The sequence below is a fragment of the Phyllostomus hastatus genome, unplaced genomic scaffold (genome assembly GCF_019186645.2).
Source record: "Phyllostomus hastatus isolate PE091 unplaced genomic scaffold, TTU_PhHast_1.1 phas_contig_58, whole genome shotgun sequence".
Taxonomy (NCBI): domain Eukaryota; kingdom Metazoa; phylum Chordata; class Mammalia; order Chiroptera; family Phyllostomidae; genus Phyllostomus; species Phyllostomus hastatus.
This window is the reverse complement of record NW_025333916.1, coordinates 41,262,533-41,281,657: the sequence shown is the minus strand read 5'-3', so window position 1 is coordinate 41,281,657 and position 19,125 is coordinate 41,262,533.

Sequence of the window (19,125 nt, the reverse complement as noted above, 5' to 3'; positions counted from 1 at the left end):
TAGAGAGGGAAGGGAGGGAGAAAGAGAGAGAGAAACATCAATGTGCGGTTGCTGGGGGTCATGGCCTGCAACCCAGGCATGTACCCTGACTGGTAATCGAACCTGCGATACTTTGGTTCGCAGCCTGTGCTCAATCCACTGAGCTACGCCAGCCAGGACCCAAGGTCTAAATCTTTTAAAAAGTTTATAGCCCATGTTGGAACCCAGGAATATCTTCTTCCAGGACCTGAGAACCAACCCCTTCAAACAGAATCACCCAGGAAAATAGACCCTCTATCCTGCGGCTTTTGGGGTGACAGCAAACATAGTCTAGCCACAGAGAAAAGTGTTTGCAACCTTAATATTCTCAACACATCCCGCTGATCCACCTCAAGCCTCACTTGCTCCAGTATTTTCCCACTCTCTCACCCCAGCAATGAAAACCTCTCCCACCTTTGGTTTCAGTAGACTTGGACTGAGACTTTAGTTTTGGTCTCTCTCCTCTACTGCATTTGACTAACATCCTCTGAAGCAGTTTTTGTAAGTTCATGGGGAAATGTTCATTTCTTTTTCTTACCAGTGCTTTTTGTTTTCCCATATGGTTCTTTCATGCAAATATGCCAGGCTGGGATCTTGATGGACATTTTAGGCCAGACCAACATGTTGGTGTCAAAGAAGTAAGTGTTCTCAGAGCCCAATGCTCAGCTGGGGCTTTGTAAACAAACCATCAAACAGCATTGAAACATTACCTTTGCCATTTAGAAAATTGTCTTGTAGTATACTCATAAGTGACTATTACTAATTATGTAAAAATATTTCAATGTAATGCAGTAGTAAAATTTAGTTGGCTTTCTTATCTTAATATCCTTTCTTGATGTCCTAATCTATTTGAATTTTTTTCTCTTGTTTCCAGACTGAAATAATGAAATGACTACTTATTAGAAAATTCACCAGAATGTCTAAAAATTAATTGTTTACAAACTACCGTTTCTTTTCAGATCTGAAATCCATGCTTTATTTAATCTTGTCAATGGAAGTACCCTAGTACTGAAGAAAAGTCTGGAAATACACAAAAGCAAAGAGGAGGAAATAACACTGCTGAGCAAACCCGGAGACACAGACAAACTGCTGAGAACGTGCCACTGCAGCGTCCAGCCAAGATGGCCATCGGGCTGCAGAGGCAGGACCTGCTTCTGCTCCAAATGCTTCTGCTCCAAACCGTGCTTGGTGGTTGAAATTTGAAAGAGAACATTAGAGAAGACATATGTATGCTACACAATTAGCGTAAACATCTTTGTGTAATAGAAACAAAACATTGTAATGGAAAACATACCAAGCTGATGCTAAGAGGCTATGGGATTAGAGCTACAAGTCAGCAGTGGAAAGTTTGGTCTCCTTGGAAAAATTAGAATAAAACTCCTGGTTGACCAAGTCTCATTACTTGGAACCAGTAGCTGGAGTAGGGCTCCCTTGGTCCAAGGTGACAGTTTATAGTCTATGACATGAGAGAGAAAAGAAATAAAATAAGAACTTCAAGCTGGATAAAGCTAATGATGGGATACATGAATAAGATCACATTTAGGAATGAGCTAAGAATCCAGTAAGAAACAAACACATATACATGTGATATGTATTATATGTAATAAGTATACACACTTACTAAGAAAGCTAATATTGAGCAACAAAGAAAACAGAAACAGAAAATTTCAAGACTTACATAATTGGGATTCCCAAAAAAGCGAAGCCATGGCAAAGAACGTATGCTTATTCAAACTGAAGAACTGTAATTTTTTTTGCAAATGAGGGTTTAGTTACGAAGTGAATTTCAAATATCATGTTCTTAAAAAAAATCCTTACCTGGACATATTGTATTAAATCTTTAAAACCTTCAAGTAAATACCTACCATAGGAAAAACAACAGACCATTTTCTAATTAAACTGACAACAAAATTTTCATCAATAAAAAAAGACTTTAGAAGACAGTAGCATAACATCTCCAAGGGACTCAAAGGATATTAGACACTTATACCAGCTGAACTAGCGCTCAATGGAAGGACACACCAGGGGCGTTTCAGAGGTGAAAGGACTAAGACAGTTTGTCATTCCCAAAGGCTTAGGATTATTACTTTTTCTAAAACAGGACCTTTGCCTATTTCTTTACTTTCTCACTGATTTATATTTCTTTATAATACTTATCACTGTAATATATTAGACTATATTTATCTTACTAGTATATTGTATTATACTATACTATTTTTTCACCTGCTTATTCCACTAGAATGCAAAATACCCCAAATCACAGATTTTTTAGATTTAAATTTTTGCTGTATTTTCAGTATCTTGAACAACAGGCACTCAAATATATGTTTTAAATTGTTAAAATGGAACTTACAAGGTAGCTCTGCTTATATTAACCATATGAAAGAAATCAGATTTCAATTGCATAAGCCCTTCCTTGCCAAAACATTCTTAGAATTACCCTGACTTTATTTTTTTAATTTTTAATTTTTAAATGAATATATGGGGGTGACATTGCTCAGCCTTCCCTTTCCTTTCCCTTTCCCCACTTCCCTCTCTCCTCTCCTTGGGGTCAGACACACATCACGTTCTAAAGTTTTCCCAGCCTCTCCCGGTACCTCTCCTGTTTTCTCTTGCAGGAGTCGAAGTTAATACATTTCTTTAATGTTTACTACTCTCCTGACATCTGCTTCTCATAGGACTCAGGCTGCCACAGGGCATGTTCTCCACTGCCCTCCTCAGAGGTGGCCTTAGAGGATAGTGGAAGGCAAAGACCTTCCAGGGTTTAGAATCAAAACGCCAAGGAAAACAGTGACCTAGGGACCCACCCCTAAAGGGGACCAAACCAGTGTATGATACGGAACAGCTCCCTTCTTTTAGAAATTTCTGCTCAGACCCAGAAATTTTGTTACAGTTTTGTTACAGGGTGGACTGAGGACAAATATCTTATCTTTTGAGTGCACAGTTCCCTGGGTCAGGAGGAGCTGGTTCCAACCTGAATGATACACTATACCAGTCAGGAGACTAGGCAGGAGATGAAAAACATGCCAGTTATTTTAACAGAGAATTAAGTATAAAACATTGTTATATGTAAAGGTGGAAAGGGAACACTGAAGTATCACATAGAGAGTATCTACAGGAAGTAGCTACTATTTATTTCCTAGGGGTTGGGGATTGAGAGGAAAAGTTAGAATTAAAGAAGAAATGAATTCAGAGCTGGGAGTCAGCCCTCTGACTAGCCAAGTTGCAGGAAGAGCCCTCCAAAAAGGAACGCACACTCTGACGGAGTTGCACTTACCCCAGTTCGCTGGGGTGCTGTCTCTGATCTGAGGGGGCAAAGCGATGCTCTTGGGGGAATGTTGAAAAATTACAAACTATAATCACTGCTGTTACTGGACTACATGCCGATGATGGACTGAAGCTTTATTACTGGAGTCATTTTATAGGATCAGAAAGCAAACAACATGTGTTTTTTCTTCTACTGGCCCTCCAGGCTCCGTCTAGAACCATCTGTGGCAAAGCCTGACTGTGAATCAGCTGGTAAAAAAGAAAATACAGCTTGCAGCATCTCAGCATCATCAAGCAGAATACAGAAAGGTGGAGTTCAAGCTGAGAGGCAGGAGCTTACTGACGAGCACTCCTCCCGATACAGACGTTACTGTACATCACTCAGGAATCCGAGCCTTTGAACTTCATGCCATGCCTGGATGCCATCTTCCCAGTTTTCGCGCTCAGGGTGGCTCTAAGTGCCTTTTATTGGTGAAATGAAGAATGAAGCAAATATTTGTTGATCAGATGGGGACCATGTGCTGGTTTAGGGTGACATACGAAGCATGTCTTTTTCTCCCCCTGTTTTTAGCATAAGGTTGGTCCCTTCTCTCACTTCTTGTTATTGCTAGAGCCACAAATCCATGTCTAACCAAGGAATTGAGATTGGAATGCTGACTACAGTTTCTGGGTTCAGCACTTCAATTTTGATCCAAGGCTCTTGAGAGCACACTCTTTCCCTCTGTGCACAGAATAAGCCCCTTGACCAGAGTTCAAAGTAGTAGCTGCCTCATTAGCTTGGATTCTGAGGGACAAAAAGGAGGAGAGTCTGTTTAATCACGAAAGCCAAGCAGCATGAGAAAGAAAGGAGACACGGCTGTGCTTAAGCCACAGGAACTTGGGGATTGTTTATTACTGAAACATACCTAGCGCTTTCTGATCAATAATATCTATTTATTTCAAAATAGCATCTTACCAATGCATCATTTCTCTAGTGACACAGCAGATTAAATCTTGTAATGTTTATTTTGAAAACTGTTTATTTCTATCCCACTTCTTTCCCAAAGGAAATGTGCAGTCGCTTATAAGGATGCACCATAAACAATGCTCTATGATTATTGGAGAACGTCATGAGAGGACATGCCTGCTGGTTGACCCCTGAGCTGGACTAGGGAATCAGAGGCTCCTCACCCCCGCTCTGTCCATGAAATGTATGGTCTGCTCACCATTCCCACAGCGGGATCTGTTTTCAAGGATGCCACCTTGAGGGAGCAGTGTGTTGTTGAGACCATTTTGACTTTGTATGGGAGTGAAGCCCACTTAAGGCTTCTACAGAAACTTTTAAGAAACTGATGGCCAGGGGCAGAGATCTACTGGTCTTGTGGCTGCCCAAGTCAAGCCTTGTAAGTAAGGTCCTTGCTTATGAAACCTGCCACCTACTGATTTGGAGTGGTCTCCTTTTTGAGTCTCTCCTTGTCCACCTTGTGTGGGGCATTTCAGGTTTCACCAGGAAGCTCCTGAGGATTTGTACCAATGATGGTGCGTCTTACATGGAAAAAAATTGATTTGAATTGTAGAGCTGTATGAATGTCAGAGGCTTTCCCCACTTTCACGTTTTAAGAAAATTGAAATATTTTGTATTCAGCCAAAAAGACACATTTTAATAAAAACTTAAATATGAATGCATTTAGTATTTATAGCCAGAATTCAAAAGCAATATAAGTGTTAACAGATGATAGTAAAGTGGTCTTAAAGCCTTGCCAAAATCCAAAAATATTTCACAGTGTTAAGCATATACAACTGAATAATTCATCACTGAAAATAAAATGATTTTCTCTTTAAAAATTTAAAGTACATATTTGAAAGAAATAACTATGGCTATAATTTCAAATTAAGTCTTTAAAACAATAAAGAGAGTAGAATAAAAGCTTTATTATAAGTTATCTTACAAGATATCAAGTGATGGTCTAAGTCTTTATTGTCATGGTGTTATGCTGGGTGTTTTTTATAGTAAATATCATTATAAACTTGTTAAAAGATTGATTATTAATTATCAGGAAAAACTTGTAGACTTCATTTCTTTACATTGTTTTATGTTTCTCAAGTCTCATAATCTATCTGAATTGCTGCAGAGGTCAGTTAACAATGAAAATTAGATTTTTTAAATTTAATGTTTCCCTTCTAGCTTTATTAAGATAGAATCGACATGTAACACTGCATAAGCTTAGTATGTACGATGTATTGATTTGATACGCTTGCATATTACAAAAGGATTGCCACTGTGCCCATTAGCTAGCACCTCCATTACATCACATAAATGCCATTTATTAAGTTTTGTTTAAATGGCAGTCTCTAAGTTCCTGGATTCCATATTGGCAAAAATAACATAATTGTGAAACAGGAGCACTATTCCCAGGTATGCCCATGGCAAAATGGTAGCAGAGGCAACATCGACTCTGTAGTACTTAATCTTCAAAGTGTCAAGATTTCCAGTTTGGAAATTACTGAGCTAGATTAATTTAAGATAAATTGCTGATGGTAATTAGGTGGAGACAAGTTTATGGCAAGAGTCAGTCTGTTGAAGGCAAGGACTCATTTGGTGATGATATTACTTAACATTTGTAGAGGTCTGTTAGATTTTTACAAACATTTAGCATTGATTATGTTTTCTTTCCCAGAACACTGGAAGGAGACTATCATCATTTCATATATGGGTTACTCAAACTCACAAAAATTGCAAGAAAATGCCCTGGTCTTCTAACCCAGAGACCTCTGCCTGTCCCCACTACACTAGGCTCATTAGTCTGTACATATCACCCCTTTACAGGGTCATAGTATATTGTGGGCATGTGGATAACAATCCATTATAGTAAAAAAAGTGTCATTAATTAATCTTATCCAAACCAAAAATTCAGATAGTGGTGTTACAGAACAACAACGAGGGGCCTGGGATGATACACTATTACTGAAAGGAATCCCCCAGGTCCATTATGTCTGCCACCAGAGGAAAGACATCTCTCAATGCCAGAGATTCGTGAAAAGGAAAGGAAATATTTATTTAAAGCTACACAGACCTGAAGTAGTGACCTAATGTCTTCATCAAAATCCCAAAGTCCCTTAAAACACCCACAAACACACACAGTTCTTCCTTTCCCCTTTGTCAAGTCTGGGGTACCGTATCTCAGGAAAAGAAATAGAAGTGCATGGATCAGGCAGCCCCCGGTTCTTCCCAGTAACCTGTCTCAGCTGGTAGGCCTCCCTTGGTTTCTGGCACCATCAGCTGTGTCACTGGGACCTCTGCTAAAGCCAGGTGGTGGTTCCCCCTTCTAAAGCTGTGGGGGTCTCTACTCTGCCAAAGCCGTGTGGTTCTCCCTCCTCAATGGCTGCTGCATCTGAGTTTAAATCCCTGCAACAATCTTCCCCTGCAGCCCCATTCTGACTTCTCCCACAAGCAGTTACACCTGCCAGCACTCTCAAAGCCTTCCAGTTTTACTGGGCTGCCATCGTAGGTCTGGGCAGGCATGGTCCCATGTCATGGAGCCAATCTTCTCCAAGCTCCCACACAGGCGCTTTAACTCGGGGGACCTGCCCCCAATTACGTGTGGGGGGGGGTTACTTCCATTCCACTGACTCAGAGCATGGCTACAGTTATTTAACATATCTATGCGACTGGTTAAAGGTTATAGATGTGTTAAATGACCACACCAGAGGTTAGCTGCAAAGCTGTTGCTATGCAATACAGCTCTCAAAGGCCCTGCTCCATTTGTCCCTTCCCCCAACCCACACCTGTGAGGGGATGGTGAAGACATCCTAATATTTCCTGAACACCTTGAGTTCTGGACCCCATTCCAAATCCCTATTTGCGGTCCCCCTCTTGGCTGCACCCTGTTACAGTGGTACAAAATATTCCTCTACTTGTTTTAACCAGAGTCATTTTCTATCCTGCTATCCTTTTTTTGTTAGTGTTTCATTTTTCCACATTGGATTTACCAAACATAGTTTTCTTCTTTGCCTTACCCTCAGCTCCTGGTTTAGACTTAATCCTGCTGGGAATGCACACAAACCTGTGATTTCTCTGATTTTCTGGGGAGGCAGCGATGAGGGGCACTTTATTTTCTTAAAACTTTCCGTTATTTCTATTTTTTGCCCTGGTGGAATGTAGGAAATGGCAGTGACATCCAATCCACTGTAGTAACATAAAGCTAATCTGCTATTAAGCTAAGAAAGACACTTATTTTGACTCTGTTTCATCCAAGTTCCTTTCCCTATTAGGAATAAAAGTGAAAGAAAATCCTCTTTCTATAACAACCTTCCAAGTTTTGTCTTACACCTTATTCCTAATCCATCATCCTCCCCCTGCAAAAAAAAATCTTTAGGTGGTTAGAACTTGCAGCACACAGAGCTAGTAAAATTAGTGTTGAGTGTTTCAGATTTCTACTAGCTAATATATCCCATGTATCTAACACCCCCCAGGTCATAAGTTAGCAGTCTCATCTCCATAGAGAAAATGGAACATATTATAATGTCTAATCTTACTGACAATATGTTCAGGCAGAAAAAGGCATGATGGCAAATCACCCTCTGGCTTCGTAACGCATATGAATCAGTGAGATGGCCCTGGACGGGATTGAGTGGCTGTAAAATCGGATAAAGGCCCAGCACTTTGTCCAGCAATCTGAAAGGCAGGTCCGTGAAGAGCGTGCATGACAGCGTACATAAAGCCCACAGAGAACAGAGAGGTGACTTGAGCACCAGCAGTATTAGCATTATAATAACAAATGATACGCAGAGAAGGCTGATTTCAAAAGATACATGGAGGGTCTTCGGAGAACTCACCTGTGGGCCCCATTGGTACCATCTTCCTTTCAAATGCCATCCTAGCCTTTGGTTGCCAACTTTGCTTTGACTGGGAGCAGTATCAGTCTATAAAAGCACAAAGGTTAGCTTTCCGTTGGAAGGGCATGTAAAGGAAGCTCAAGAGCAAGGGGGAAATTGTGAAAGAAAAGCACTCCTAAATGTCTCTGGACTGCGGAAACTTGAAGGCTCAACATTAATCAGAGCCCTTTCCCCTTCTCCTCCTAAAAGGCTGCAACAAATAGAGACAAAGGAAAGGCTGCCCTTCACTTCCCCACCTGTTTGCCCCTTATTAGCATCACAGTTCTTCAAATGCCAGGCAGAAGGTTAAGGGGGCCTCTAATTAAAATGCAAAAGAGCTTTTACCTTGGAAGTATTTCATGGTGAAAAGATTGAAACCCAGCTATGAAGTTAATCTTAAGAATCATTCAACAGAAGATAAGAGAGAATCCTTGATTTTTTTTTAGTAGGGTGTAGCAGAATATAATTATAGAATTATAAATTGTATCATTCGTTTTCAGGATTTATGACTTGATTTTAAGAAATCTATGTCATGAAGAGGGATGTGGCCATGGTAGTTTGATGGTAACATCATACCTTTCACTCAGATAAAAAATGCATGAGATATAATGGCAGTAATTATGAAACCTAGCCTTTTCAAATGCAGTCTTAAACCAATTTACAAAATATTAATACTGTATGTATTTTTGTCACCCTGAATTAAACTGAGTAATAGGCCAATTCAATATTAAGAAACATTAAGAGTCCTTTGACTAAAAGTAGATAGAGTTTGCCTTTTTAAAATAATGTTAGCTTATGTTAACTCTGAGTTTATGATGTGTTACCTCTATGGTGTCCCTTCATTTGTATGAGTACGCATGGAAGTTGGTCAAATTATTGCCCTCTTTTATAAATAAGAAAAATTAAGCAGAAAATGAAGGAGCTTGCCTAAAGTTAGATAGCTAGAAGCTGAGAGGGGCGGAGTCACCCAGGCAGATGACCCCAGAGTCCAACTCCCTGACCTCTCTATTTGGGCAGTTTTTGCACAAGGAGATGACGTTTGTCCAAGTATCTCTCATAGACTAGATGCTCATTGTTTGTTCAGTTACTTTCCTTTCTGAAAAGCATTAGTGGGTAACCATACCCATTAAATCTGACAGTCTGTGGGTTTGACTCACAAAAATAATAAGCTAAAAACATGGTATTCAAATTTATGATTAAATGTAAATATAACAATTTATATTTTACTAAGTTATCTTGTTTTATTTATAAAGTGTAATTTAGTGTGCTTTGCAAAACAAGGGAACAGAGATTAAATTTTTATTCCAGATGTTTTGATATACTTACTAAGACCTACATGAGTGATGAATATCCTTTGTGGATAATCACACTGATAAGTATGCAGTATCCATGAAAAAACTGTACTTTCATTTGATGTACGTGAATATTGTCACTATGCCAAATGAGATAAGGTCATCAGAATAGGCCACAATAGTCACTAGATTTCATATTCCTGGCCCCTCTGCTCAGACTCTTGGGTGGGGATGGGCTGAAATATGAAGTTCTAACAAACACTGTCTTCATTTTAATGAACACTAATACTTGAAATTCATAATGCATATGAATAAAAAATAAAATATTCTCTTCCTGGGCCTCAAACCTCCTTAAATCTACCCTGAGACTTCCCACTTTGAGTTGCCAATACAGGTCTGAGTGTCTCAGGACACTCCAGTCTAGAAAAACTCTGACCGGGATGTGAACCATGGCTGGAAACTGTGCCCAGTGCAGTGCAAAAACCTGCCCAACTTCACACAGACAGGCAGCCAGAAACTGGGACGCAAAAGAAAACAAATATGTGGCAATGTTATGGACATTGTAAATCACCGAGGAAATGTGTTGCTATTACTATGGCTGCTATTGTTATAACAACAATTTAGTGGGGGGAAGTCACTTCCTCATTGTGTACAGATGTAACAGGAATTTCTATTTCTTCTTTGTATGGTGCATTTCATGCAGCAGTTTTTGAATCATAAAAAGGGAAAATAGTCTTCACTATGATTATGGTAACAACTGAGAAAGCATCTGTGTTACAACGGCAGGTGGTTTCAGGAGCCCTGCCACCCCTGACTGCTGTCTACCTTACCAATGTCTCACCCTTACCAACCTGCTTGGGAAAGCTCCCCGAGACTGGTCCCTGCTCTGTCAAGCCTACTGAGTATAGTGGAAAGAAGGGGCGTGCTGGACCTAGGGGAGTATTCGCATGCATGAGAAGAGGAGCAGAGCAATCGTGGATGGAAGCAGAAAACAAAGAAATGAAGAGCTGATGAGACATTTGGCCACCTGATCACAGAGCTCAAAGTCCTGACATCTGCTGCCAGTGCCTGGTGTGTGGGCCCAAGAGTCTTGGATAATGGGAAGAGATACACAGCCAGTTTTCACAGTGAGAGTTCAGTGTGAAAGAAGGCATGCAAGGTAGATTGAATGACTTTAGGGCCCCGATACTTTCCATCTCTGCATTTGTTTCCTTTGCCATGTACCACTGTTTTTCTTCTCATTAAAGAGGTGAAGACTATTTTCCCATCTCTTGAGTCTGGGCTGGCCCTGTAAATTATTTGGTTGAGTAGCCCATGACTGATGGGATTGTGAGGTGTCAAGTCAAGGTTTGAAGAGTCCTCTTGTGTGTCTGTTGATGCTCTTATACTTCCTCCACTGGCACGGCTACCCTGCCGGGAAATGAGAGGTCACGTGGGGCAGAGCAGTCACCCAACAGCCACCCAGTCATTCTGTATGCAAACCCTGCCAAGACTAGCAGAGCCATTTATCCTAGTCACAGCTGAGCCCATACACACTAGCAATAAACTGTTATTATTTAGGCTAGAGATGTTTTGCATTGTTGGTTATCTATCATTACTGTGGTAATAGATAACTAATCAGCATAAAATGGGTGGGGATTAAAATGCAGACAGTGAAAATATTTGCCTTTTGGGGGTGGGGTAGAGGGAGGTGTGGATTTACACTTGAAAATTAACGGTACATCCTCTGACATAAATATACACAATTAGCTTGTTTAATATCAGTGAAAGTGGATTATATCTAACTTTAATTTAGTATCCCTGGAGCTTCAAATCTTAAAGCCTTTCTTAAGAAAAATTACATATTATCAGTTAATTATATCTGTTGGGATTTACCACTTCCTTAGGTTCTCACTTCACTATCAACAAAATATTTTCATTAGGAACTGTTTATCCATTTTCTTAGTCACTTGAGAAAAACTTTTTGGATTCCATTGTTTTTCACTGCCATTAAAATCCCCTGCCCTCATTTTTTTTTTTTTTTGCATATCAGTCAGAGTCTCTGCAGCAAGAAGATGGCTCACACAAATGAGGACAGTTTGGAGGAGGGTTAACAAAGGGACCACTTACATAGGTTTGGGTGAACTAACCCACATGTAACATACAGGACTTAACATTAGAAATACTGGGGCTGTTACTACTCTGGGCTGAAGGCACAGGATAGGTAGTTGGTTTTTGCAACCTGAGAGAAGGAAGCCCTTTGTGGAGCCTGCCAGTAGAGAGCTGTGAGATTAAAATTCCCAAACTCATTTCTCTCCTTCAGTCTGCTTCTTGGAATCTCTGTTAGCCAAAGCCTGTATGTCGGCACAGGAGTCCATTAATGTAGTTAATACAGGGAAGCTTCAGAAGCCAAGGCAGGGAAGGATGGACATTAACCTGGAGGGGCCAGTGTGAGAGCATCAGGGCACGCGTGCTTCCAGTGTCTCAACCATTTCACTGGGACAGTATCCTGGGTAATACTGCTTTAAACCAAGGGGCTCACTAAATGCCAAAGGGGGGTGTGTGACAATGAGCCCAGGACCACAGACTTACTGGTTTTACTATGCCATCTAAAAGTTACTGGAAATTCACTACATTTTGAACACATTGCTGAGATAAAAGATTGGAAGGGATGCCTTATATGGATGTGTTACCATCTTCCAAGATGCAGTAAGAATCTTATATCCAAAGCTATTATCTAACTTCCTTTAAAGGTAGAGCTCATGGTTCTGAACTCTAGGTCTGAGTACAGGAGTACGCACAAATTGCACTGCTCCCAATGATCCACTTGGGAAATTTCAGATTCCTGTCTTCAGAGTTAGTTACTTATCCGGTGGCTATGAAGTGAGAAAAAGGATATGCTCCCCATATTTTTAAGAATTACCTGATATTGACTCTATACTGTTTCTAGTTCCTGAAAAGTACAGAATGGTCAGACAGTTGGGTTAGGGGTATAGAAGGCCAAATAAATAATGGGCTTTTTTTGAAATTCACTTTAGTGGGGTTATTTGGTCCCTGGACACATCCATTGGTTATTTTTCAAGTTCTTGAATGTATAGTTTAGTATAAACACACTTAGAAGAAGCCAAATTCTTATATTCGTTCCCTGACATAGCTATTATAGAACTGGTTGAATGGAAGCCACTAGATCTGCTTCTACCTAGAAAACTAGTTAACCTTTTCCTCAAGGGTCTGCAGAGAGTAGTGTCACTTTCAAGGGTTAAAACTTGCAAAGATAGGGATCTCTACCAAATTCTCTTTCTAATAACCTGTCTGTTCTGTGCAAAAACATGTGGACCTTGGAGAATGATAATGGATTATCATCAGCTTTACCATGCAGTGACTCCAGTTGCTTATGGTGCTCTAGATGTGTGTGTGTGTGTGTGTGTGTGTGTGTGTGTGTGTGTTTTACCAGTTTTTGGTACCTAGTATGCAATGATTGATCTGGAGAACTTTTTTCCCCCTCTATGTCTGTTAGTAAAGACTCCCAATGAGAGTGAGTTTCCATTTTCCTGTCCTCTCACTGACCTTCCTCAGAGCTTTCCCAACTCTCCAACCCTCCTGCATTTAGTCTGTAAGGACCACTACTGCCTCTCCATTCCATAAGCTTATTCTAGTCCGCTGTATCAACAGTATGTGGTTGGACCTGGTGATCGGGAAGCTGTTCTTTTAGCTGTTAAATATAGCTACCCCACATGCACATATTTTAACACTTTTATAAGACACAAGAAGATATGCGCCAGAGGGTAAGACATAGCCTTGAAAATTCTGAGGCCTGCTTCCTTACTTCAATTTTGAGGGTTCCTGTTGTTCAAGTGTGTTTTATATCTCTTCCAAGATGAAATACAAGTCATTGTCTCTGATCTGTCCCAAAGGCAGAAAGAAGAGAAACAGATAATGGGGATCTAGAAGTTGCAGGCAGTATATTCTTCAAACAATGCAAAAAGCTGATAATTTTTCTGAGGTCCAGAGCACAGGAAGGATGTACAGCAGACTCAGGTCAAATGGAGCTTGGGAATATCTGTGTCAGATAGGGATGCCCTGTGGAGCCTTTAGGACCTTTAGGATTTTAGAGAAAAACTATACTATCAAAGTAAAATTACTTTGCAGGTAATGTCCTTCTTTTAAGGAATGACTTCTGTGTTGTGTTGTGCTGTGTTGTGTTGTGTTGTGCTTTGATGCAGAAGGCCAGGCCTTGATCCAGAGCTATAGGAATCTGCACTGCATTTCTGCTCTTGGGGCTTACCAGATATTGCAGACAGCATCTTTATCCATGACTGACACATCCAGCAACATCAGACCTATGCAGCCAGACAGGGTGAGTTGTGGGGCAGCTTATACCTCAGCTTCTTCCTGTGCAAACCCTTTCTTGTTCCGTGTTCCCTTTGAAAGTCTCATCCGTGTCCTTTAATAAAAGGGTCGGACCGTATTTATAAATGCAGTGCATCCTCCCTTCAGAATCTAAAGAGGCCCATCAAGTTTTGTATCACTTTCCTAATGATTACAGTGAAAAGGTAAATAACTTGTTCTTTATCTTAACTAGAATATACTGGACCCTTATAATGATCTATTTATGCCAAAAGATATGGCAGGCTCTTACATCTTTCTGGAGTTTTTATTACCTTATCATACATACAAGATGTACTATGGCATCTAACCTGTTTCCTGCTTTCTGTTTAATGGGCACACTTAGAATAATGTTATCAACACTATAGATTAGTGTGATAGAGGAGCATCAAGGCAATTGAGGTTACTGTAGGATATAACATGACGGACAACAGAAAAGTTACATGATACTAGGGACAAATAATAAATGTCCACTGCTAATTTTGTTGTGTGAAATGATTTAGATTTTATATTATATCAGTTTTCTCTTGCTGTGCAACAAATTGCTGCATAGCTGGTAGCTGAAAACAACAGCCTGAAGCTGTGAACTCGCAGGTCTGTAGGCCTACAGGTCTCAGGCCTGGGATCTGCTCCGCTGGGTTCTCTGGGCTGGGTCTTACACTTAAGGTGTTGGCGGGGCTGCATGATGATCTGGGACTCTGGGGAAACACTCATTTCCAGGATCACTCATGCTGTTGGCAGCACCCAGGTCTTTGGAGCTGGAAGACCCACGTTCTCATCCTTGGGTTTCCCGTTTCCTTGCCAGCTGGCTCTCAGCCCTGGAGACCACCCATGTTTCTTACCACATAGCTCTCTCTCTCTTCCTAAAGAGCCATGAAGAATCTCCACATAGAATTTTAGCTCAGAAGTACCTCAGAAACAACCCTCATCAATTAAAGGAAGAAATGGAGAAAAGTTTCCACATATACTTGTGGTGATAATGTGGGATATTTCCTCAAGGAAAATTGGATGCCGCTTAAATGATTGGAATGTGGGTGTGTGATCCGTGAAAGACCTTAATATTCCATTTGAATGGGTGTTATCAGCCTTCTCCTTGTGATGTCTCTTGAATTAAAATATAGTTGACACATATACCACATGAGTTTGGGGTATGCAACATAACAATTTTATATTTTTATATATTGGGAAATGATCACACAATAAGTCTAGTTGACATCCATTACCAGGCATAGTTACACAATTTTTTTATGATTAGGACTTTTAAGATCTACTTTCTTAGCAACTTTCAAATATCCAATACATTATTATTAACCATAGTGACTATGCTGTACATCATGTCCTTATTATTTATTCATTTTACAACTGGAAGTTTATACACGTTCTTGATTATTCTTAAATTCTAAAAATCAAGCGACATTATAGTCTTCCGTTTGTCTGGCATGCCCCTATTAGCTGTCACTGTGGAGTCCAGTCATCTAGACTTGCTGATAACTACTCAGGCTGTTCCTCCCTCCCTCCCTCCCTCCCTCCCTTCCTGCCTTCCTTCCTTTTATGACCATCTTCACAGTATGGAAATAGAGGTCAGTTTGGCAAAAGCTTGCATTCTTCCCCTTGCCCCTAAGACCAAACTTGGATGAACAGCGTCTTTGTGAGCCAACATCCAAGAACGTTGTTTTTGGTCTCTCCAAACCAATGAATCTATTTATTACTACCCAAGTATTTAACTCATCATAATTGAAAGATGAGAAGTACATGTATTTTTCCTTCTAACAAGGGAAAATTAGGCTATACATCATGCCAAAAATCTTCAATATTATCTGGTTGCGACTCACTAGCTGTTGCCTCAGAGTTTGCTACACAGAAAACCCAGGCATCCCATTTTGGACCCTCGTATAACCGTATGGGAAATGGGCAGATATCTTAAAAAGATTCTTTCCAAAATCTACTTACTCCATTATCTCTATCTACAAATAAAATCTGTTTATAATATCTATGTATCTAAGTATTTTACAAATGTTTATTTAATTAAGCAATTAGTGTTTGTATTATAATCATGCCACTGTTAAATGCAGAGAGAAGTGTATGTTAGAATTTTATTTACTTATTCAACTCTTTTCCCTTTCTGGCATAATATTTTCTTTACATAATTTTCTATGTACCTATTATTATTTATATATTTATATTACACAAAGTCTGCCATGCTCCTGTTTGTGTTTTCCCCGCCCTCATATAGTCAAGCATAACAGATAATCTATCAAGCCAGGATTCCCCCAGAGACCCTGCCTTGAAGCATCCTTGGAACGTTTCCTAATTACGCCTGGACTGTTTTGTCTCCAGGAGGGCCGTCAAGTGGTCTCCCGCACCTCCTCTTGGCCACCTTCCTTCATTGCCGCTCTTCAATTGATTTGTAACGTGCCTTGTGTGGAAAGCAACTGTTTTACATTTTAAACGATTCGATCTCTATTGTTATAAACAACTTCTGAGGAGGACTTTTAAGAAGGATCTGAGGAATACACGTCTACATAAAATTGTCTATCAATCCCCCCATTTCCAAACTTACAGCTCATTCACAGTTACCTTGGACCTGAGTGCCTTCCAAAGCCAAACCAGGTGGCTTCAGTGGAGGGCTGGCCTCTGAATGAACTTCGGGTTTCTTTTTCTCTCAAAACATTGCCATTTTATCACATTGCTAACTTCCAAATGTTTGCTGAAATCTTTTTGTTCACTGATGTTTTGCCCCTATTCATTTTTTTTTGATGATTTATGTATATTTTTACTTTCATTTTAAAAGAATTTAAGAGTAAGATGATAAGTATGTATGGCCTAGCTGCTGTGGTTAACTAGAAAGTCTTCTTTAATTTTTACAGGTTATCTTCTAATCTCTACAATTTCTGTCTTTAAAGAGGCATCTCCCACACGGAACCATGAACCCAGGATCATAACCATGCATGCTGATCACAGGCTCCTGGGATGCGAGTGGGGAAAAAGATCTTACAGATTTCCTGTATAATCCTCTATTTTATCTAAGGGTACACAGGCCAATTTCACTCGGATAACAGCAAAGCTAGGAGTAAAACATATATTCTGACCTGCTCTTTCTATTCATGCTTTTTTTCTCTGATCGAACATTTTCTGAAGGCCAGACACTGTACTACACGCTGAGGAGAACGTTTGGGTAAGAAATTGTCTGCCTAGGGAGCTCAATGTCTGCCGGACAGTGGGTCAGTGGTGACCAGGGACATTTGAAATTTTCAAAAGCATATCAAATATTATACTTTTGTATTTGAGGAACTTAAAAAGAAACAGTTTCATAATACAAACAACAGAAATAAAGCTTAACACAAATTCTTGACTGGCTGGGCCATGTAAAGTAAAAATATGTAACTGGAGTTTTCATTGTAGCTATCAGGGTACCCTGGCCTGGTTAAAGGATGGCTGAGACGTTTAATTTATCACGAAGAAGGCAGATAACTATATTGAGAAACAGTGTTATATGTAATGTGCAGGTCTTAAAAAATCACTCTTGTGTTCTTTTCTTTAAACAGCTTTTGTTTAAGCTTAATCATCTTGGCTAAGCAAAGAGTTCTTGCTCTGAAATAAAGTTGGTTTTCCAGTTTAAGACACTCTTGGGTGTTTTACATAGTCTTTTCTCAAGATTTCTATAATGTGGTGCTTGTGTTTGCCACAGGACTCTCATTACTAATCACAGGTTGTTTTAGTTTCTGGTTGTTACCTTGCAGAACAATTGTCGGTGACAGTCAGTTCTTGTTTCAATAATATCGGTAAGCTGTTTCCATTGTCTTTGGGAGCTACGTTCCTTCCGTTCCTTCCACTGAACTGGTGTTCTCGATGGACTGAGGAAATGGGGAGAGTATTTAAAAATGGCTTCACATGTAAAGCTCTGCTTTTACTAGATAGAGTACGTGGTACTACAACCCTTTCCCCGTGACACCATTGAATATTCCCCAGAGGAAAGCATCTCCAGCTATTGTTACCTATTTATTTCATGCCTGATGTCAGGTGAGGTACATTAGGAACATTGTATTAAATTTAGGGTACAAAATATGATCTTCATGAAAGAGTGAGCAAAGATGGTAATGAAAAATAGAGACAATTTATATTATGAATGGACAGACACCAATGTTTACTTGCCATTTATTATTTGTATCAGAAAATAAGAAAAGAAAAAAGAATAAACAATTTAACAGTTATTACACTGGTTTGAGCTTTTATTTGTGATTTCTATCCTTAGGTTTAAACATTTCATATTGTCTTTTGTCTCAGTAATTTGATACTGATAATGTGAACACTTTATGCTTTTTTTTCAAATGCAGTAATGTATTTTTAACTTCAGTTGCATTATATTTTTAATATTGTTAATTGGATTAAAGAAGTACTTAAACTCTATTATATACATTAATTAGGAAATATTCCAAATAATTTCTTTCTTTTAAAGATTTTATTTATTTATTTTTAGAGAGGGAAGGGAGGGAGATAGAGAGAGAGAGTGATACATCAATGTGAGGTTGCTGGGGACCTGGTCTGCAACCCAGGCATGTGCCCTGACTGGTAATCGAACTGACAACCCTTTGGTTCTCAGGCCAGCACTCAGTCCACTGAGCCATACCAGCTAGGACTCAAATAACTAATTTCCGAGAAAACTTTTTGGTACACAGCTTATTTATAAGTTTGGTAGGGTCTATAGTCCTTAAACTCTACAGAATAATAGGAACAGTAGGAAATCTGTTTGGAACTAGGCACAAGTCCATTTTAATGATTCCCATAAAACATCTATTGTGCTTTATGATTTCTGTGCTTGTATGAGCTCTTTTTCCTTATTTACAAAGTCAGGTGAGGCATGGTTTGTTAGCATTTCTCTAATTAGTAAGATTGATTTTAAAAACTCATTACAATTTGATTTTAGGAGGTCAAATAAAATTAAAAGCACATAAGAAATTAAAAATTAAGTACAAATCTTCATCTGAACTGTCTGAGCAATAACATCTCTCATCAACCATAATGCCAATATTTCTAAACGTAAATGTGATTAATTAAGAAATAAAAAAATGTATATGAACTTTTACCTTTCAAGGTAATGCCATGGTATTAAATTAAGAAACCTTGCTAAATGGTTTTTTAAAACTATCCTGTGATTACCTGTTTTTTTTAGAGTCCATACTGTAAAAAAGCTTTAGAAAATACTGAAGTTAACTTTAAAATAAAAAGGGGGCAGTAATATTTTGCATGCTCTTCTTAAATCAACATGTTTGAATTTTGGGAGACTGAAGCAATCATGTGGCATTCATCTCAACATTCTGTAATATTAACT